General features: G+C 37.5%; 1 protein-coding gene across 4 annotated transcripts in view; it reads left to right on the top strand.

Annotated features, from left to right (window-relative positions):
* The window catches only part of TAF3 (TATA-box binding protein associated factor 3), a 185,273-nt gene that overhangs the window by 49,334 nt on the left and 112,059 nt on the right, over positions 1–23,880 (top strand). The window contains exon 1 of one of the 4 annotated variants that reach the window (XM_070500904.1): positions 478–544. The exons of the other annotated variants lie outside the window; for them this stretch is intronic. The gene's annotated coding sequence lies outside the window, so the exon portion shown is untranslated. Of the gene's footprint in view, positions 1–477; positions 545–23,880 lie in introns of those variants that run through there. 4 annotated transcript variants of the gene reach the window in all.

Raw genomic sequence — 23,880 nt, 5'->3', positions numbered from 1 at the left:
CAGCGCAGGTTTTAGTCTAGGCTATTTGTATTCAGCAAGGTCAAGATAAGTTTTATCTCTACAGATAAGTGAAGTGCATTAGAATCAATAGGTAATAGTAAAATGCACTGAAAATATTACTGCCGAGCTCTTAATGAATTTTTAAAGCTGCGAGCTTGTCATATAAAATATACCTCTTATTATTTTTATTTGTTTGTACAGAGCTCAAGAGTGCAATTGATTTTACAGATGTTTTAAAGAAGAGAAAAGAAATTTAGGAACAGATACATGTTTTCAGAAATCCTTAATTACTCCAGATTTAAATTTATACTGAGGAAGTTTTAGAGGCTAATTTTTTTTTAATGAAAAGAAATGCAAAAGAATAAATATTACAAGGCATTTATAAATTACAAGTATAACTTGAGTTTAATTGTTAAGATCATCATTCTTAGGAAGTTATACGTGTCTTACCCGTGGGCTTTCCTGCATAAATCAGGCTGCATGCTTCCTTAGCTGGGGCACGGTGGTGGAAAAAAAGACTTCTTATACTTAGCAAGAGATGATGGTGAGTACTTCATTATTTTAGAATTTCTGTTGTAACCTAAATATGTAAATAAGCTTTATATGTTTAAAGGCAAAAAGGATTTTTCAATGTTTTTTTCTTTCTTAGACGAATACTTTTATGGCTTGTATTCACAAGTATATTAGAAAATATAGACTCTGAAAGGATATGTTTTGTCTCAGTTATTTTTTTCAGTTAATTTTCTGTGGGAAACATGACCACAGTGTTAGAAGAAATGTTAATTAAATTAATTTTCTCTCTAGGTGCTTATTACATGGAAAAGTTTTCCACAGATTACTTACCTACAAAAATCACATAACTGTTCCAAACACGTATACTAAAGAAATTAGGTATTGAACTCAAGTCATTTTCCTTCTTGAGTATTGCTATTAAAAAGGGCTTTTAAAGCTTTCCAGGAGTATAATTTGGAATTATGCTGTGCCTGTTTATGTTTATGCTTCTTCATTCTCCAAAATGCGCCGTTCTTCCTTTGATACTCATTTTACCAGTTGGTAGGTTTGGTACCTACAAACTTTGATACCACTTTGTAGGTTTTCCTTGTTTTAAATGAAGTTTGCTTATCGTGGCTGTTAATTGACATAAGGAGACTGCAGCCGGTGTGATGTTGGTTTTAGGTATTATTTACCAGTCATCCTTTATACGGTAGTAAATAATATACTCTCTTGCTGTCATAATTGTCCTTTTTCATTTTTTTCTCTTTCTCCATACTTCATACGTTGTTTATTTATTTAACCATTTAAATTGAAGGTAATGTAAACATCTGGCACCGTTTCTGGAAATTGTAACTGTTTTCTTTGAAAGTTCATATAAATGATGGTCTTTGAGCCTTGCATTTATTAATCTTTATAACATGGGTCTGTATTTCCACCTACTTAGCCATTTCTCTTCCTGGGTGAAGGATGACAATTTTTCCTTTACGTTAGGTCGATTTATTTTATTGCTGGATTAGATAGATTGTGCCATAATAAAGAAAAAGTCAGAAGGTATGGAGGAAAGTCAGGAAAACTCCGCTGAAAAACAGGCTCTATTCTAGAGTGAGCAGGCGTGGACAGTGCTGCTGGCCTCTAGGTGGAAGGCAGTTTGAAACAGAAGTTGACTCTCTCTTCAAAAGTTATCTTTGTATGGTGGTCTTAATGCAATATTAAGAAAATTAGAGCTTTAAAAATAGAACAATGGTCCTTTTAAAGTGTGTCTAGTTTAGTGAATTTACCCCCCAAATTCTCTGGTGTCTCATTACTCAAAACAAAAGAAAAAGGAGGAATTCTTATCTACTGACAGAAAAGTACATTGAGAAAAGTGGCAAGTTTTTACTTATTTTCGTGGAGAACATTTTAATTCCACTTTAATCAGGAGGGCAATAAAGGCAAACTTGGTTTTTAAAGCAAACAAATTGTAAAATACTCATTTTTTCCACCTCATACGACTGATTTTACTCACAGAATATAATCAAACTCGAAGCAAGTGATAGTAATCTCTTATTACTATTAAACTTTAAAATTTATATTTACAAAAAGAAAGTTTGTCTTCCCTTCCTTCCCTACTCTTCTGTGTGATAAAGGGAGACACCTAGTGCCCCCCAAAAGTGGTTCATGTATATCAATTCATTTGTGCAGTGGTTATATTTTTCTTTTCTTTGTTCCTGAATAGTTGTAAAATAGAAAATTATAATAAGAGAAAGGTGAGACTATTGTTTGGGATTAATTTCCTAAAATAATGTAAAGTGTGCTCTTTTTTAATTTAAAAAGATTGTTACTTGACAACAATCCCTTAGCTCCATGTTCGGGGTCTCCATATTTCTGACTGTGGACCTTGTCTTCTCATTTAATTATGACCTGTTGTGTAGAGGTTTTTTTATTTTGAATGAAGTGGGCCATGTGCAGTTATTTTAAAGTACAATTGTTTTCTAAAAGTTTTCCTGTTGGTTTTGTAAGAATTAAGTTTGAAAGAACAACTTATTTATTGTCACAGTAGCTACCAAAATGCTGTTATTAGAAATGAATGGAATGTCTACATATGAGGAAGAAGCGAATGACTGTCTTATGTGTTCATACATCCGACAGCTGTATAGAAAATCCTAGGTAGTGATGGTTATGTCATGTTTTATTTTTAATTAGTTTATTTGAAAATGTAAATGTGTTGTCCTAAAGTCGTGCAAGTTATTTTCTTTATCTTTGGGATATAGCCAGGATTTGTTATTTTACTGAAATCTTCGTCTATGCTTTAAATGTTTTGCCACCTATTAAAACTATTTTTCACTTCCCCTAATAGATGCTTAAACTTTGGAAAGTGCGTGCTTCTCCCTCCAGACTTTTTCTTGTACTGGAAATAGGACAGTGCTAAACCTATCACTTTTACTTTGATTTGCTGCCTTTATCTTTGGCAAATCTAAATAAAACTGTCATCCTGATTTTCAGATCTCTCTTTGAACTTCCTTTACCCAAATTGCTCACTTTCCTATCTGCTCACTACATTTTTTTTTTTAATGGAGATTCCACATCTGATGTTTATTTTTTTCCCCGTTACTGTCCTATTTTGGATTTTTAAAAATACTTTTACTTTATAACTTACTTGTTACTCCCTTTTTGTAGCCACAAATTTAGTTAAGTTGAGAATCTTATAGAATAAGTGAGAATATTGTCAGTCTCCAGGAATCTTTAGGAGTAATTAATACTGATTTCATAAATTTGCTCATAACGTATTAGAATTTTCAAATGCTCTTCTAATAAAACAAAAAACAGAAATGCTTTTCCTCTATCACTATTATCCTACAGTAAGGGAATCTAAGAATTTTAGAGCTGATGTGACCTCTGAGAGTACAACCTTTCTATTTAAAAAATAAGGCAGTTTAGGCCCATAGTGATGAAATGACTTGATCAGGGTCTTAAAAGCTAGTTAGTGACAGATAGAGATAGAGTAAGATTTCTTGGTTCTTACTCTACTTTTTAAAACTGTACGATAAATTCGGTGTCTTATCTCCCCTTCAGATGCCCCTTATACACCATGTGTGTTGTCTTGAGAAGGGACTAGCTAGAAAGGTAGTCCTATAGTGAAATGACAAGTCAGATGTAAAATGCATCTGAGTTAATGTTTCTGTCATCTTACTGTCACAGTTTCCTTTGAATGACTTTATTGTACTTTCCAATTTGGCATTTGTCCAGTAGACATTTATGAGTGTGTGCTACGTGCCACTGGCCTGCGAAATGATAGGTCACAGTGTGCATCTGACCCGCCTATGCTATTAATTATTCTAAAACATGACTTCGAAAAGAATACAAGACATTTCATCATGTGGGTCTACCCCGGAGCAGATCCTGGTTTTGTGAGGCCTAAAGCTTATATAATTTGGGGAACCTTCTTTAAGAGAGTAATATAAGATAAACAAAAGCAGATTCAAAGTCCTTTCAACAGTAGAATGGATAAATATAGTGTGGAATATTATATAGCAATGAAAAAGATTATCTCCAATCACACATATTGTAGAAAAATCTCTCAGACATAAAGTCTAGTGAAAGAAGCCAGGCCTATACAGCTCAGCCTGTGCTCTTCAAAGACTGGGTAGTGGTGACCTTTCAGAGGGTGGAAGTGACTGGGAGGGGTCGTGAAAGCATGGGATGCTGGTAATGTTCTTCTCTTGATTTGAGTGTGTTTGGTTTTGAAAGGTCATCAAGCCATACACTTATAATGTATGTACTTTGGATATATTTATTATATTTTAATAAGACATTTTAAAAGTCAGATATAGAACCTTATAAAGGGCTTGTGTGAAGAACCCAAAAGCCATTAGCTTCCTGATAAATCCCTCTCTAGATACACTGTAATAAATTTAACTACTTTACTGTTTTTAGCTGTTTAGACTGGTTCTAATACAGATATCATTGTGAAGCCAAAAGTTTGAAAATTTATAATTTTATGAAATTTTTAATATGTCCATGTTTGAATATTTCTTTTAAGTACTGTCTTCAAATAGTAACATAAGGAAGTTTTATTTCTATTTTCTCTTTCCATCCTTTCTATCTTAAGAAGTTATACCTTTGGTGTAAAATTACCTTCACCAATTTTGAATATTAAACTGTATGATAGGTAACTAATTGGAAACTCATCTATAAAAGATTTTTGGAGTTATATACTATTAATGAAATGCAACTTTGCATCAGTTGGTAACATACTAATACGTATTTGATTATATATTTTATCTTGTATAGTTTGCAGTCGGCACTCCTTTGAGTATTATTAAAGGAAATAATGATGTTCGCCCTCATCTTTGTCACAAGATTAAAATGAACAACAACAAGGAGCTGTTTTATTTAGAAAATGCCACAGTTAGTATTTTAGATGGTATTTATAAATTTATTATATTAATGGGCCTCAAAATGGACTCCTTAAAGAAAGACAATGTGTAACCACAGGCTTTTAGTAAGATAATTCAGACAGCATTAAAAATAATGGGAGATATTTGTAGGACATTTAGTTTTCTTCCTCGACCCATTGGGCATCTCGCTTTGTCCATCTAATACAACAGAGTTATTTACCTTTCTGGCTTTATGTGTGGCTTTTTAAATGTTGTTTCAATTTTGGTTTTGTGTCTTAGTCTTAGTCTTATCAGCCTGTATCATTAAAGATAATAATTCATGTAAAGAAAAATACATACGTGGATTTTAAAAATTTATTCCTTAGACTTTTGGGGAAAATAAAACCTTAATTTGGAAGAGTGCCTTCATTTGAAACATTTTTGCGTATCTGGAAACAAAAAATATTTTCTAATGAATGTGATCATCTGTCATGAAATGTAATATATTAGGTTAGGTGATGGTCTGGAGGGAATTAGTGGATGTGAGAAATCAAAAATATACATTATCCTGACCGATCCCCCCAGCACTATAAAACAAGGCTTAAGCGTATTTACGGTAAGTGACCGGTTGAGTAACAGAAGCTGGATCTGAATTTTCTTATCTTGCCCCCACTGTCAGCTTGTATGGGAGGGATCATCTTGCTGCCATCGTTTCTTTGAGAGCAGTCTGTTGTAAACGCGTTCATATTCCCAGAAGAAGCCACTCTACAGAGAACAAGTTGTATCTTCCCCTGGGTTGAGTCCCTCATCCATGTGCGTTTTCTCACTGGTTTCTCTTCTTACCGCCCAGCTTACGAGAATCAACTCCTCCCTACTCATCACTAAGCTGTTTACATTGTAATTTGGCAAATCTCCTTTTGATGGTGAATGCCATAGAATGTGTAACATTTAAACTACATAATCTACTAATATTTACTTATCTAAATTGCTGCAAATCCAGCATATCAGTGTTCAAAGGGGCAAAGTGAGAAATTATTCACCTGACAAGAGGCTATCCTTAAAAAGTTAGCTCTTTTAATAAACTGTTTTCCCACCAGGTGTTGCATTACTGTGGTTATCTTAAGAGTCTTCAGTTATGTTTTAATATCCTGGGTCCCTAACCTTCCAGAGCTGCTTTTAGTTAATATCTCCATGTCAGCAGTATATCAGAATTCCAGAATTCCCTTTAAAAAGACTATATGTTATAAAATAGAGTGATCTAATTAAATTAGGAAGGAGATAAACAAAAGACTTCGACTCTCAAACACAAAATTGACAGCAGGTTTAGTACAAAATTTAGCAATAAATCATGAACTTAATTTTTTTATATCAAATATGTTTATGTTTTATAAATAAAGAGAGCAAGACATGCTCAGTTTCTAGAGAGCCCCTCAAAACTCTGATAGAGTAACAATTGTGGGTTTCAGAGCAGTGAGGAAATTGTCCTAGAAGCATTGAGGTATCCCGTTGGCAGAATGATAGAGTAGGAAGAGCTCTGACAGGGGAGCCTTCAGGATTGAGTTCTAGTTCCAACTTTAAATCGAATTCACTGTGGAACTTTGGATGAGTTACTTACCTTCTATGCCCTCGCTGACTCATTTAAAACAACCCAGATTACAGAACTGCATTTTCTGATTCTTATGCAGAGACACTATCACTAGAGATTCTTTACGTTAGGTGTTGATTGGCTTCCGTCCTGCCTGTTCGTGTGAACGCACAGACGTGTCCTGGCACAAATAAGGTAAAGAACTAGTCAGTGTAGTTGAACAGACGTTGATTGGGCACCTGCTGGGTTCAAAACTGTAAGTCAAGCCAGTTTGATTTATCCGCAAATTTTCATGAACATGGCTTTTTCTTGAAGCGATACGTTATATATTTTACTGGATTACAGGGAAGCAATTAGAAGTTTAAAGATGTTTTCTTATTGAGATTTTGGAAAGGTATGTGTACTCTGTAGCATTGTGCAGAGATCTGCTTATTGGAGGATATCAGAGAAACAGTCATCTTCATGTTTAGATTTGGAAGTTTGGTCAGTCCAGCACATGTATTCCTCATTTACGATGTGTCATACAAATACTCTGTGCTCCTTGCCTCTAAGAAACTCAGTCTCATGCTAGGATCTTAGAGGCCAGCTAGTCCATCTACTTCATTTTATAGAGGAAGAGATAATGTTATTAAGAGGATGAGAAGTGGAATCTTCAGAAGCAAGAGGTGAGAGAGAGAAGTTTGGTCTTTAAAAAAGAATGTATTACAATTAAACCTAAAAGATGGTAGACAGCCTTTGAAAGGATTTAGAGAAATAAGATTGTAACCACAGGAAAAGTCACATAAGTTTGATAGATGAAAAATACACAGGAATAGATTTCGACTCAATATGAGGAAGACTTTTCTAATCATCACAGCTGTCTAAAGAAGCAGAGGCTCATGTCAAGGTAGGAGAAGTAGTGAGCTGGTCCTGGTGGTGTTCGGGCACCGCCCAAGTGATCTGGCAAAAAATACTAAGCAATAGCTGGTTTAATACACTGGATGATTTTGTTTTACTTTTTACTTTGAAATAATTTCAGATTTAGAGAAAGAATTCTCCTTTATTCTTCATCTAGGTTCCCCAAACGTTCACATCTGGCTTCATTTACTTATCGTTCTATTTCTGTATATATGCGTGTTTTGCTTTGTTTTTACTAAACTGTTCGGAAAAAAGTCACAGACAAGACGCCCCTTTACCCTTAAGTATTTGTGTGTATTTTCTAAAAACAAGGAGTTTCTCATACATAACCACAGTACAGTACAGTTATCAAAATCAGGGAATTAATATTGATATAATACTATTATGTAATCTACAGACCATATTCAAGTCACATCAGTTGTCCCAATAATATCCTCTGTAAGGAAAGGAAACAAACAAGTGTCTGATCCAGTGTACAGTCAGGAATCACATGTTGCATGAAGTTGTTGTGTCGCTTTAGTTTTTCTGACCTAGAGCAGTTCTTTGGTCTGCTTTTGCCTTTCGTGACCTTGCCGTTTTTGAAGAAAAGCTAATTATTTTATACAGTGTCCCTCGATTTGGTTTTTTGTGATATTTCCTCATGAGGTGCAGGTTATATATTTTTGTCCAGAATCGCAGAGAAGTGGTGGAGTACTCTTCTAGTGTGCCATGTGGAGAGCCCCATGAGGTTGATTTCATATAGTTGGTTAAGATGGTGCTTGTCAGGTTCTACGCTATCGAGTTATTATTTTCATGTAAACCTTCTATTTCTCATCCAACTTTATGCACCAGTTTTAGCATCCATTGATGATTTCTACTTGGATGAGTTATTACTATCATAGTTGCTGGATAGTAAATTTCTAATTCCATCCTTTTCTATTTATTAGTTGACATTCTACTCTAAGGGACATTTCCTTTCTTTCCTACTTATTTATTCATGTATTTGTTTCAGTGTACACTTGCTTGTAGATTTTTATTTTAGTCAGTGTGTTATACTCCATTACTGTCATGATTTATTTTGGTGCATAAATTGCCCCTAATTTGACCCTTGGGAGGCCCTTGAGCTGCCTCCAGTGTCCTTTGACATGTTTCCCTTAGTCTTGGAGCACTTTTTACTTTCTGGCCCAACAAGATGATCCAGGCTCTTCTTGCACTTCCCAGTTCTAGTCCTGGAATCAGCTATTTCTCCAAAGAGCCCTGGCTCCTATTTTCTTTTCTTTTCTTTTTTTTTTGGTGAGGAAGATTGGCCCTCTTTTTGTTTGAAGAAGATTGTTGCTGAGCTAACATCTGTGGCAGTCTTCCTCTGTTTTGTATGTGGGACGCCTCCTCAGCATGGCTTGATGAGTGGTGTGTAGGGTCCACACCTGGGATCTGAACCTGTGAACCCTGGGCCGCCAAAGTGCAGCCAGTGAACTTAACCACTAAGTCACCGGGCCAGCGCCCCAGGCTCCTGTTTGTGAAGAATGCAATTCAGAATCCAGGATCTGGGCACCAGGCCTGATCACTGCTACTGCAGTGTCCTTGTTTCAGGTGCTCTTAGCAGACAGAGCCAGAAACTACATTTATGTAAACACACACAGCTGTATCTATTTCATCGTTATCTTTCCATATGTAGTAAAAGCATGAGTTCATACTGATAACACCAAATCTAATCCAAAGCACAGAGTTTATTCTCTTATTTGCTTAATTCTAGAATATACAGAAAGCAGCTTCAGAATCGCTAGCCCATAGCAATGTGAAAAACAAACCTACTAACTAGACTTCAATTTTTGTTCACAGTTATGCTTTTTCAATCTTTAGTTTGAACGTATATAGTCAAAATTTTGTGTTCAAACGTTACTTGGAAGGGCTGCTTCGTGACTACAGAGTTTCTGTTTGGTGGTGATGGAAAAGTTTTGGAAATAGATAGTGGTGATGGTTGCACAACATTGCGAATGTAATTGATGCTACTGAATTGTACACTTAAATGGCAAATTGCCACACCCCTTACCCTTTCCACTTGTTCCCACCCACCCCTGTGGGTAACCATTCTCATTACATTCTGGTTCATCCATCATGTCTCTCTCATATTCATTTTCTCCTTTGTGTCTGTATTTGATTATAAGCATTTCTAATTCAAATACTTCTTTCTCTGCCTTTGATCTTGTTACTTCCCACACGGTATCCACTCTCCCCCAAACAGTCCGCTTTCCTCCTCACAAGGACGAACATGCGTATGTCCTCTCCTTTTAGCAAACACCTTCCTTCTTTTCTCTAAATGGAGGCTCTTTGAGCTGAACGCTCAAGGGTGCTGTCCTCCAGATTATTTTTTTTAATTGAGGTAACATTGGTTTATAACATTATATAAATATGAGGTGTACATCATTATATTTCGATTTCTGTGTAAACTACATCATCTTCACCGCTCAGTTATTTTTGATTATCTTTTATCAGGGTTTTAAGTTTGAAGAACCCTGTTGGGCCAAATCTTCCCTCTGTTGAGACTTAAAGGAGTCAGCCACATTCGACATAAGCCACTGCCCCTCCCCTGTGCTGGCTGTTTCATTCCCTCTGAGTACTGATGTCACCTGGGTCCCCTCCTGTCCCTCTGCTGTTTCTCAAGTATGTTCTTTGTCTTCTTTCTCCTACCTCTTTCCTTCTTATGACCATCCTTCCATATGCCCCTTTATTTTTTTATCCTGAATATGTAACTACTACTGTTTCTTTCTTCACTCACAATATGTAATAACCAAAGGAAAGTTTGGGCTTTGCTCAATTTTAAGACCTGGCTTAAAATTCTGGCTTTGCCTCTTAATAGCTCTGTGATTCTCTTAACCCCTGTGAACTGAAGTATCCTTATCAGCAAAATGAGGGTAGTAATATCTCATAGGGTTGTTGTAAAAATTAAGTGAGATAACATATATACATCATAGCACATAGCAGATAGCCAATAAATGTTAATCCCCTTCCCATTTCCTCATCTTAATACTAGTAATCATTTTACTCGCAGCTCTTACAAGCCTGATCTCTCAGTCTTACGTAGGAAGTGAAACTTCTACTCATGACATTAATAGAAAAATAGTATAGACTGGAATAACTTTATATTGAAACTGTTTTAAATACCTTCTTCAAGAGTATCTTTAAATTTTGTTGGAAATGTTCTGTTTGGTATAAAGGATACAAGCTGGTTAAGGAAATGATTGGGCAAACTGAATCGAAAGCAGTTTATGAACTGAAACCATTGTTAAAGGGGTTGCAGGGAAAATTAAATTACAGAGACTTGCCATTTTTAGTAAGATAGGGTAGCTATGAACTGGCTTGAATTTTTGCTTACAAAATTGTTGCAAGTGTGGAGAGAACTTTTTGTGATTGCAAAGTCAAGGAAGGCTTTCTCCTCACCATGAAAAGACTCTGTGTGTAGCTCTTGTCTCTTTTTCTCTCTCTTTCTCTTCTTTTTCTTTCCCCACTTCTGCTGCTTGTAGTGAAAGGAAGCAGGAGATCAGAGAGCAGAGTAGATGAAAATGCAACACAAGACTTTCCTCCTGATAGCTGTGAACTGTTTAGGCCAGATGAATTGACTGCCTGCGACTGAAACAGATAAGAGCCCCAGGAGTGTTTTGATGCTGAATCATCTGAAGTCTGAGAACAAACCTCAAGAAAGGCTTTTCAGTCCAAGCTAAAATTGGGGGTGATAAAGGAAAAGTTAAGGATTAGAGAGGAAGATACCTGATTGTACCTTTAGGTCATTAAAATTCTTTATAATTTTAATTGGCCATTTAGAACAGAACACCAAAGTGTATTACAGAGTTGAAAACGTGAAGCATTTTAAATTTGTTAGATTCAAAACCCTTTATGTGAGCTCTAGGGCAGCTCCGTTCCGTGGAGCAGCAATATCAGAATAACCTGGGGGGGCTTTTTTTGAAATGGAGATTTCCAGTGGCCTGATTCCATATTTTAAAATGCCCCTGCCGTCATGGTGGTCTGACCCACCTGTCTAGCTCAGGGTCTCCTCTCACTTCCATCTCTTTCTCTCCGTCAGCTCCTTCCTGCAGGCTGCAGACATGCTCAGATCTCTCCCATCTTAAGCAGACGTTTAGAGCCCTTCTTTAACTGTCTTCCTCTAGACCGAGATCTACACCCCTCCTTCTGTTATAGCCAAGCTTCCCGAAACTGTTCAGATGCGTCTTCTTTACTTTCTCGCTCTTCACCCTTTCAACAGTGGCTTTTAAAGTTGGGGCAAGTGCATCAGGTGATTGATTGGGGCACAGGGAGAACATGTTTAACTTCTATTGACTTTTACCTAAATTTATAAAAAATAAAACTGTATCAACGTTTGATACTTTTAACTACATTTAATTCATTTACGTTTCATGCGTTTAGTTCTTCAGTGTTGAGGGCTGACTGTAGTCCTTCATTCGTTTGTTTGCTTCCAGTGTGTAGCAATGTGTAATAGTTTATATGTGTCTAGTTAAGTGCATTTATGGATTATGTATGTTGAACCAGATGAAATTGCCAATATTTGACTGTTTTTCACCAACAAGAATGATAGTTTCATATGGTTCAAGCTAATATCTAATTTTAGCTGAGCCTACCCTCAGCAAATGGAAAATTGTCTGAAGACGACAGTAAATGAAAAGAGCCTACCCTCACTAAATGGAAAAATGTTAAGACACTTTTTAAAAGACTTTGATTGTGTATACTGTACTAATTCAGAACAAGCACAATTGGACAACGGGAAAACGGCAGTGCTTACATGTCTACTCCGGGTGCATGCTGGTTGTTAGCCACATTGTATTTTAAAAATGGCCGTCTAATCTGATCTAGCAAATAATTGTCTTCCCAAATTGGTAGTTCTCAATAAAACTATTTGAATTAGGGTTTTATCTCTTCTATTGTTGGTGTACAAAAACTTCCTCAAGTATATATTGTGCCTGGAGAGACTAGCCAATGATAGCAGTCTAAGTATGTAATTTATAAAGATACTTATATAGGATAATTGAGGTACAAACCTATTTTTCTATACTTGGGGTATATAATCATAGAAGTTTGGGGACTGTCCTATAAAAACAGCTTTTAGTAAAATCTCCAGTGACTTCTTAATTCCCAAACCCAGTCAGCATTTTCAGAACTTTGCTTCGTATGTCTGTGGCCTCAACATTCCTGACTTTTCCCTTCTATGAAACTGTAGACCTCCTTGGCTGCTCTGACAATACCTTTCCTTTTCTGTGCCTCCCCCCATGCTTGTTCTCCTTCTTAAACTTCGTGTGCCTGCCTGGGATTTCCTCTCTGCTTTCTTCTTGCTCTCCACACTGGGGGCTGATCTCAGCCGCACAGACGGCTTTGGCTACAGTAACGGCAGCGGCGACAACTGCTGCCCAGCAGCGCTTCTTGCAGCCGCGCACTCTTGCAAACACTCCACATACACTCGTTCGGTCTTCTCTAACCCTGTGAGGGGGACAGTCCTGTGTCACTTAACAATAGGGAGGTAGTCTGAGAAATGCACTGGTAGGTAGTTTTGCCGTTGTGTGAACATCATAGAGTGTACTGAAGGGGAACAAAATTTGCCACACCAAAATGTGTCTCTTTAACATGAGGATTATTTTAGGCTGATTATTTTTATGAAACAAAAGACCCAAAGTTTTTCTTGTTAACTGCCCCTTAACTGCCTAAAAGAATTCAGATAAAGAAACCTGTCTCAGGAAGTGAGCTATCGCCTTAGCCCAACATGAACTAGGTGATAGACAGCGAGGAACCTAGAAAAGCCTGTGTGTTGGGCTCCCCTTTGCGTTCTTCTGTTTCTGTGTGACCAGATTCTTGTTTTCTGAATGTTTGCTCCTTTTCACCTACCTGTGAATTGCCTTCCTTCCCTTTGAAGTCCCTGACTCTCCCCGCCCCCAACATCTTTTTTTGTCTTTAGCTGAGGATGATATTTAAGGTCACTCATTTTGGTGAGTTACTTGGTTTTCCTGGGTTTTTCCCATGTATACGTGTGATTAAACTTGTTTGTTTTTCTCCTGTTAATTTGTCTTTGTCAGTTTAATTCTTAGACCAGCCAGAAGAACCTAGAAGGGTAGAGGAAAATTTTTTCCTCCCCCACGATATTTACACAAACCAAGATGGTATAGCCTACCACCCACCTAGGCTATATGGTACTAATCTTACGAGACAACTGTCATATGTGGTTCGTCATTGATTGAAACGTCGTTATGCAGTGGATGGCCATACTTCTTAACCCTTTCTTACAGATAAGGAAGCAGAGGCACAGAGAGGTTAAGTAATTTGCCCATGGCCACAGAGCTAGTAAGTGGCAGAACCCAGATCCACACTCAGCCTGCTTCCTGGGACCATGCTTTTCACCATTCTTGTATATCACCAACATACATCTCTAACCCCTTCCTCAAGCCTTCACCTCTTTTGTGGGGTCCAGATCCCTATATTCAGTGGTTTACTGGACAAACTCCACCTCATGTTCATCATTTCTAAGACAAGACTAATTATTTCTTCCATTGGTCTGGGTCTTTCCTGGATCCATATCTGGTTAAACAGGCTGCGTCATTTATCTTGTTTCCCGTGCTAGAAGCCTGGGGGCTCCTGTTAAATGCTTTTCTTTCACACACTTTCATCAGCTCTCGCTCTAATTCTTATCAATACTACTTCCTAAATATTAAACCCATCTTCTTTTGCAGTCCCATCGGCCCTGTTCTGGAAAATTTGGATTTCTCATTTTACATTTTCTCTTCCAGTCTAGTCTCCTGCCTCCTTTATCTCCCATACTGGGCCAGAGCAGTATTTCTGGAATAGACATCTGGTTACTGCTCTCCTTAAAATTCTTCACATTATTTTGCCTTCCTGATAAAAATCAAACTCTTGGCCATGGCAGATAAGACCTTTTATGGCAGTTAAGACTAGCCTCACTTTCTGTGCCTTCCGCATGGCCCTTTACTAACAAGCCTAAACTACAGTCATCTGAAATGCACCATGGTCTCCTGCCTGCCTTTGTTTTCTCTTCTTCACAGACCTCTTCTTACTACCTGCTGAACTTCTGTATCCTTTTCAAGATTTAACTCATTTCAAGTTCTCTTTACCCTCCCTTTGCTCTCCAAGCCTAGCTGGATGCTCTTAGCATTCCGTTCCTGTTACTGTTGTGGCACCTTACCGTTCTGAATCGTCTCAGCCGTGATTAGTGAGCTCCTGTGTTTGTGTTCTAGGTTCCAACTCAGTAGAGTAGAAGCCTTTTAACATATCACAGCTGGTCAGTTAATCACAGATGAGAAGTTAAAGCAGAGAATTGTTTAAAGATACATGCACGCCTGTGTTCATCACAGCCTTGTTCACAGTAACCAAGACTTGGAAGCAATCTAGGTGCTCATCAAGGGATGAATGGATAAAGAAGATGTGGTATATGTATACAATGGAATACTACTCAGCCATAAGAAATGATGAAATCCAGCCATTTGTGACAACATGGACGGACCTTGAGGGTATTATGCTAAGTGAAATAAGCCAGAGGGAGAAAGTCAAATATGTATGACATCACTCATAACTAGAAGATAAAAACAGTGACAAACACACACACACAAACAGAGATTCGATTAGTGGTTACCAGAAGGGAAAGGGGGAGAGAGGAGGGCAAAAGGGGTGATTAGGCACATGTGTGTGGTGATGGACGGTAATGAGTCTTTGGGAGGTGAATGTGATGTGATCTACACAGAATTTGAAATATATTATGATGCACACCTGAAAGTTATATAATGGTATAATCCAATGTTACTGCAATAAAAAAAACATAAAAGAACAGGTTCATATATGAAAACTTTAACATTCTAGTTTCAGTTAAGACATATAAATGTACATTCACCTGTCTGTTTAAGTGGGGTCAAGACTCTTTGGGTGTTGGTTCTCTGATTGGAATTTAACATTGCTTTTCTTTTTCTTTTTTTTTTTTTAAAGATTTTATTTTTTTCCTTTTTCTTCCCAAAGCCCCCTGGTACATAGTTGTATATTCTTAGTTGTGGGTCCTTCTAGTTGTGGCACATGGGAGGCCACCTCAGTGTGGTTTGATGAGCAGTGCCATGTCCACACTCAGGATTTGAACTGACGAAACACTGGGCCGCCTGCAGCGGAGCGCGCGAACTCAACCACTCGGCCGCGGGGCCAGCCCCATAATGTTGCTTTTCTTGCATAAAACACGCTCTAGTATATCATCTGTGATCTCCCGTTTCAGTTTCTTTAAAGTTAAAACTTTAAAAGCTTGCAAAGTAATCAGTGTAGAATCCTTCTAGATTTTAACTTCTAGTCCTTCTAGTTTATTTTGTAAATCCCTGCCCACGCTTACATCAACAGCCATTTTTTCCCCAGTGATTAGTCTATATAGAATCTTTCTGAAGCATTCGATTTGGTTTTCAATAGAAACAAATCTGTTTTTGCACTCATGTTTCCTTGATTAATATTTAAGTAAGTAACATAGCTCCAGAACCAACACAACTGGTAAAAACCAGTTTGAGAACAGCACAGCTGATTTTCGGTGAGCATCCTGCTGGATCCCAGCAGTGGTGGAACTGCTGGAGAGCAATCGCAGCCTTTCCTAGCAATGTGCTTTCTGTGGACTGCGGGTGCCGGTGGACGTGTTTTGGAGAAAGACTGGAGAGGACTGATCGACCTAGTGAGTCAGTTAAATCAAGATTGCAGCTTTTTCACTAGATTGTTCTCTCCCTTTGGTTGCTGGCTGTAATTTTTTTTTTTAGCTCCTTTTACAGTTTTACCCATTTTGAATGTGGAATTAATTTTGTGAATCACTTTTAACCTTTTGTCTTTTGTTGATTTGTTTATTATTTGTACCCATAGTTACTTTCAGAAAAAACTTGCAGATGCTGATAGTAAAAGACACAGATACAAGTAAAATTTTGTACATGAAACCATTTTTAAAAAAACCCTGCAAATTATATCAATTTCAAAAAACTTATTACAAAAATTTAGTTATTTTTAATTATTTGTGTGCTAATTGGCCCCGTGGTACAAACTAACCAGTAAATGTGTTGAAAGGTGTGATTGAATCCTGTGGTATACTACTTACAGAAGAAGTTATAAAAGTATTTTTTTCTGAAAATACCAGTAAGCTTTTAAAAAGTGTTTTATTTCCCCTTTTTTTCTCTTCACCTTCTTCTCTATATTTTTGTTAGAAACTTTTTTTCCTTAAGATATTTGATTATAGTATAAGGCGGCTAATTTAAGCATCTGTTTATCGCTGCCTGGCGAGACTGAATGTAAAATTTCAATTGAATTACCTCCCCAGAGAGCTTTGAGCTCTTAGGGTAAAACACATCATTTTCTCTTCTCTCCCCTGGGATTGTCAGCAGAAAGAATTCATCTAAATAGTTTACATGCATTTTGAAAATATTGTATCTACTGGACTTAGCTTTGTTGTTCGTGGAACATTGCCAATATAAATGGAATATCTACTTTGCTTGTTAACTCAAGCACAATAGTGTTCTATGGTATTACAATGTGAGTATAAATTATAACAATGAATGAGTTTTACTGATAGTTAACTTCTAACCAGTTTTCATATTAACAAGTAAGAGATTTTCCTCTTGTAAAAATTTAATTTCCAAACCCAGATGTTTGATCATTCGCCCATTTATTAAATATTTATTGAGCAATTACCATGTATACAACTTTATATATTACAAAATTTAGATATACATTGTGAGTTTTTATTTTGCCCCTTTTCTTTGGAAGAGTTTTGGGTTTCTGTGCACTTTTATCTGTTTTTTAAGGGCTTGCTTAAGAAGTAATTTATTGAACTGAACTAAACATATCAATAAGCAAATTCAGTGTCCACCGTCTGTCAGGGACTGCAGCCAGACTTAGGGTGTATGAGCTTGTGAGCTTTCAACTTGAAAGACTCTTCGTTCCTTTTTCAAATACACATTTCATGAGAAAGTACCATAATATTTTGTCTTTGTTCTACTCGACTGAAAAAATTTTGCAAATGTAAAAAAAGATGAAAACTCGATTGCTCTAATTTTTCTTCTGTTACAATAAAAACTGATGATTTTTAAAAAGCAGCATAAAGTATATGATAATTTATTTCGATATATCAAAATATTAAATCTTAACCTGGTAATATAGAATATATTGCCATATTATTAAAATGAAAATATTTGTTATCCCCAATTCTACTAGTTCTACTGTAAATTGTAGGTTGGTTTTTGAAATACATTGTTTCTTATGAAATCTCAACCCTATATATATGTGTCTTTTGGTTGTCATTCAGTTGGTCAGTTGTCTGTCTGTCCATCTTTGAAATCTCAAAAAACTGAAATGGAAATAATTTTATTTCAATATATTTTATCAAAATTTATTTTATAAATAGGCCTTAATATACAGTCTTTGAGGATTTGAGATGTATTTTGGGGAAATTGCTGATTATTTCTTGAATTTAGTATCTTTTAGGAGAAAAATGTAAAGGCCTAAATTACTGAAAGAGAGCTTTGTTATTTGATGATGAGTTAGTATAGGCCTACCAGGGAGAAATGTTTTATCTACAGTTTTGCATTTGGTACGTGTACCACTTGAAAGATAGTTGCTTTTTAAGATCAGACAAACAGATAAGAAGCAGGGAGGAGCTAGCAATGGGTATCTGCAAGTTTGTCCTGTGTGGTGACCCATCAGGATCTCTGCTGCCCCGGTAGTTCCTTTTACTGTACCAAACTCATCTTCTCAGGTATTTTCCTCTGTGCTCGGTGTATAGCTCATCTGGCTTTTTGTGCCTTAGCTGTTTGCTCTCCTTCATATCATTGATTGTACGTGTCATTCCTTTTTCACTCCTGGAGCCAGATCTGTCCTGGTCATCTTCTGCTTTGACTGTGGCCACTTCCTTCTCATTGATCCCCTTGCTTCTAGCATTGTCCTAGCCTATCTGATGTGTGTTTACCAAGGTTATCTCTTTCTCCTGCATTTCCAGCTTCAGCTTTTTACCTCTATTTTGCCCATATCAACATTTTATCAGATATTCTCAATCCTTATTGAGAGCTTTCTTACATAAATTCATCCTCATACTTAAAATACCACCTCTTTTTTTATTTCGACATACCCCTTATCTATTTAATGATCCTTCTCCAAAGAACTCTTTAAGAAAAACAGAAAGAGACAGCGTCAGTCTCTATTACTCTCTCTTCCCCTGTCTTTAACCTTATGCTTTCACCAGCAGAGTGGGTACAAAACTCAAAATACATTTCTTCTCTCCAACTGTAATCTTCTGCCCTAGATCACCAAAGGAATTACACATTTTATTTATTTATTTTTGGGTGTTTTTGGTGAGGAAGATTGGCCATGAGCTAACATCTGTTGCCATTCTTCCTCTTTTTGCTTGAGGAAGATTGTCACTGAGCTGACACATGTGCCAATCTTCCTCTATTTTGTATGTGGGATGCTGCCACAGCATGGCTTGATGAGCTGTGTGTACATCCATGCCCAGGATCCGAACCTGTGAACCCTGGGCTGCCAAAGTGCAGCATGCAAACTTAATCACTATGCCACTGGGCTGGCCCACATTTTACTTTATTAGGACTAAAATTATCCTTTCTCTTTTCCATTTTTATGTTGTCTTAAAGTAAACTTTCAGTTGACAGTTAGCTATTCTAATGGAAGCAATGGAATGTAATTCAAAGTTGTAGGTACTCTCTAGCTTGACTTTGGAATGTGCACATTTTTTAAACTTTTCTTTCCCTAACCAGTACACATTCTTCAATGATGTAATTATTGTTCCTACTGTCAGCAGAGAGCGTCAGCCCTCAAGAAACACATTTGGTCATAAGATCAAATAAGAAGAAAATGACTACATAAGGTAGAAAACAATAATAGAGAAAAACAAAAACAACCAAATGATTTTTGCCTGTGTCATATCTCAACACTGTCTGGTTTCGAATGTAAGTCTCTAAGTGGAGAGGAGGTATCTGCTCATCCTAGCAGGTGTGGTGTGGCGTCTGAGTGAGCTAGCTGATTCCTGGATGACGATTGGACGTTGAACTGTTGAAAGTGGAATAATGATTTTCTGTTGGTCAGTGTTTTCAATTGGAGTTCATTTTCGGAAACCCATTTTCTGTTCATTTATTCAGTTGGTTAATATTTATTGAGCACTTACTATAAAAATGTCAAAATGATCTATAAAAATTCTATATACATTTGTTGAATATATAAAATCAAATGTTTAATATGGAACTATTGTAGTGTATTTTTCTTAGAGGATTTTTCTTGATGGGCTAGGGTTATAGGCCAAGACTACTTAAATATGAGTCTGATGATTTTTTGACCGGAAATGCCTTCTTCTTTTGCTCTATAGGAAGGCTTCATTGCTCCAGTAACTTCAGACTGTATTCCAGTTAGGGTCTTTTGCCCGTGAAACATTTCGTTTTTTCTTTGATGTGCTTTCAAGCCTCCACCTGCCTTTGAATGGTAAATCCTATGTGAGAGGCAGCTGCCTCGGTGACTGCTTCAGTGAGCCCTTGCTCCCTGTTGTATTGGCCTGGTAGATGCCTGCCTAGAACATTTGTGTCTTCCTTTTCAGTGATGTCAGTTTTTCTGGATAATTCTTTGCTATATCTGCAGTGGCTTCAGTTTCCCACTAGATTTAGATCTTGTAACAATTATTTCTCTCCTGAAGCTAGGAGACAGTTCTTACTTGTTTCTGAGATATCTCACAGCTCTGTCTTAAGTATTTAGAAGAGAGAGAATATCTTTCTTAAAATCAATGCATCACATTTCTTATTGATATCATTGGCCTTGTCACCAGTCATTACTTTGGGAGTCTTATTTACAATAAAAAGGAAAAGAGGATAAAAGCAGTGGGTTCCTGGTTGAGGCTTGGTGAATTGGGGCATGACTCTAACTGGAAAACAAACAAACAAAGGCTTGGGCCCTGGAGGGAAACTTTTCATTGCACACATTTTTTCACTAATTGTGTGGCCTGCACAAGTTACAGAACCTGTGCTTTTCCATCTGCATAATGAGGACAACAATATCTGCTTTGTAGGACGGAGGTGAAGATGGAATGAGATGATTGTACAGGTTTTCTAGCGTAGTAGACATTCACAACGTTGGTGCCGCTCGCTCCCCCACCTCTGCCCCTAGTTATCACCTGACAGCCATCCACGGTGTCTTCAGTGCCTCCGAGGGCTGAACACGCGAAGGGGAGACTATCAGGTCTGGCCAGTAACTGTCCTAGTACAGGACTAGAGATTTTCCTTGAGCGTCGGGGGAGGGGGAAGCAGAACAGGAGTGAAGCAAGAGGAGAAAGGCTCGGGGTTACTGATGGCAGCTGCGAGTAGATGACATCTGTTGCTGCTGACTAGTCCTCATGCCTGAGTTCACCCACCTCTGGAATGGAGTATTGGAACCTTGTCCTGTTCTATTATGTTATCATATAAAGCTAACTAAGAAGCAAGTCTGTTTCAGCCTTCCAGCTTTCTGTGATAGTAATAATCCTTCTCTATATTCTTTTCCTCAGATCTTTTAATGTTGTGCTTTGGTGATTGGGGGGGAATGAAGAGCAAAACCAGTTCTTGCTGAATCTTCCTCATTCTGGGTATGGTCCTAAGCTCTCGTGCTGTCCTATGTGACCTCTCTCAAGGAGGAGATCCTAACCATTGTGTCTGAGACCATTTCTCTTCGAGACACACTTCCTGACACCCGCAGAGCAAGGGGAGAAAGCTCTGTGTTGCCAGTTCTTTTGATTACTAATTCTCATAGCCCAGTATGACGTACATGCTAATGATCTGCAACCTCTCATTCTAAAATCTCATTTTGCGACAGATTTAGCTAATTTCTGTTAAGTGAGGGGTCTTTCATAAAGTGAATATTCTTTTTTTCTTTCAGTATTGAGCTTTTAGGAAAAGAGGAATATACAGAATAGGAAAATATTTGATTATTGGTGTATTAGTTTTCTTTTGCTGCGGAACAAATTACTGCAAGTTTAGCAGCTTAAAACAACACTGATTTAATGTCTCCTAGTTTCCATAGGTCAGAAGTCTGACATGGCTCAGCTGGATCCTCTCCTTAAGATCTCACATGACCAAAGTCAGGATGTCAGCCAGGTTAAGCTTGGAGTCCTTTCCCACTCTGATTCCTCATGGGTAGATTTCAGTTCCTTGCAGCTGGAGGACTGAGGTCCCTGTGCTCTGGCTGGCTGTCAGAGGCTGCCCACTTCCTTCCTATGTGTTCCTTTCCAGCCTCAAGCTACTAAAAGGCCCATCAAATCCTTCTTATGCTTTGAATCCCTGGCTTTCTTTCCTACTACCAGCCCGAGAAAACTTTTATTAAAGGATTGTTGTGATTAGATTAGGCCCACTTGGCTAATCTCATTTTTGCATAATCATGGGACTATCTCCTAATATTCCCAGGTTTCACGCACATTCAAAGGGGAGAAGATTTTACACAAGTAAGTGTCATTGTTAGAATTCTGCCTGTCACAAATCGTTTGGCTGAATAAAACATTCTAGGTTATTTAATTTCCTGTAGAATTTTGACAAATTACTCCATTATCTTAGCATTTAATAATATAGCTAAGAAATCCTGTACCATGCTGGATCCCAATCATTCATTATACTATCAGTATTTTCTCCCTAACAAATTTAGATTCTTCTCTCTATAACTGTTTTAAAATTTCACTGTTAGTTGCCTTTGTAAAAAGGGCCCCCTTTTTGCTTTCATTGTACTAGTAGGCACTTGGTGGTCTCTTTTAATCCCCTTCTCTGATGAGAAACCTCATGTCTTCTGCCAGAGTGAGGTTGAGAAGGCTGCCTGGGTGCTGACTTCTAGCGCATTCGACCAGCCTGCTTTTGTGAACCCCATGCTCCACCTTCCCAGGAACCTGGTGCGTCTGGTTCCATGCTTCTGCCCTGAGAGCAGTGTGTTTGCTCGTTTGTATTCCTCTTGCAGGGTGCTTTAAGTCTCAGCTTTTCCTGTCCCTTCAAAGTTAGATACACTCACTGAGTCATCCCTTCTCCATCTTCTGGAAACACTGGCGTCTCCATCTATTATTTTCTCCTCCCCTATTTCTTTATCTTGGTGAATTTAACACAGTTTTAAGTTCCTTTAGTAACTTTTTTTTGCCAGGAGGATTGGATGGGAGCAGGGATAAATCTCTCTTTCATTCTACAATGTTGATCCAAAATATTCTCCCTTCTTTGATTGTTTAATCATGATTAGGTAATCATGGTTTCACTGGAATACAGGTTTGCTACATAGAGGACCAGAGTATAGCGTGGTTCCTTTTTAAGTCAACACACATTTAGATGCATATTCCATGTCTAGCAGTGTGCTGAACACTGGGGAACTAGACAAGGAAGACATAGGCTTTGTCCTCAGGAAGCTTCCAGTCCTGCTGATTTTGAAGAACACAAAGGAATACAAAGGAAAAAACTGGAAGGGAAAACCTAAATGTTCAACAGTGGGAGTGTTGCTGAATAATCGTCCTGTGTCGTGTAACAACATTTTGGTTGGTGACGGACCGCATATGTGGTGGTCCCATAAGGTTAGTCCTGTAGAGCCTAGGTGTCTAGGAGGCTATACTATTTAGGTTTGTGAAAGTGCACTCTCTGACGTTCACACAAGGACGAAGTCGCCTAACGACGCATTTCATGAAACGTGTCCGTGTCATTGAGCATGACTGTAAATGATTTATTTATGTGATAGACTACTGAGTGCTCATTAAATATGTCGTGTTTTTGAAGATGAATTCGGGATATGCGCTATAAAATGTTAAGTGAAAATAGCATATAAGCTGTTTACTATGATTTCAGTTAGGTAGGGAAAAAATAGAAGTATGTGTAGAAAAGTATTTAAAGAAAATGAAAACTCTAATATTAACAGTGATTTTTATTTTCTAGATTGTGGAATTATGGTGATTTTTAAAGAAAAGCATCTTTTGGACTATAATTAGGATTACCTTTTCCCTTCATTTTCTTCAATTGCCATATTAACCATCATCTACTTATATCTACTAGAATATCAGGACTTTTTTGTTTGCCTCCCCAATCCTTGGCTATTAGAATATTTTGGAAAGGAGCAGATATTTGTATAATGGTGTGAAGCTTGCACCAAAGTAAAATCCGCCGACTGGCATAACTTAGTATGGCTAATTAGAGTAGCACTTTTGCCCTTATCTAAGGCTTTCAATACCATAAATGTAGCCACTGCTTACCATCTTACTTACCGCCTTATTTCTCATTGCCCAGACAAGTCTTCTGTTCCTTAATAAAGTCAAGAAATGATGGTGTACAAATAGTTTTATGTAGCAATTATTAGTAAGTTATACTTTTACTAGAGGTGTTTGTCTCAAAATCATGTTAATAAAGAAATAAATAGAATACTGTGTCATTTCTTAGGATTTTGATTGATTTTGGTAGCCAGCCTGTTGCAGATAAAATGGGTAACTGTTTTCTCTGTAACCATAGTTGCCAGATGAATGGCTGACAGTGAGCTGGCCAGCCAGCTCTTATTTTGGGACTCCAAAAGGCACCAAGACAACAA

This window comes from Equus asinus, chromosome 29, assembly GCF_041296235.1.
Source record: "Equus asinus isolate D_3611 breed Donkey chromosome 29, EquAss-T2T_v2, whole genome shotgun sequence".
Lineage (NCBI taxonomy): Eukaryota > Metazoa > Chordata > Mammalia > Perissodactyla > Equidae > Equus > Equus asinus.
This window is presented reverse-complemented; position numbering and strand designations above follow the sequence as displayed.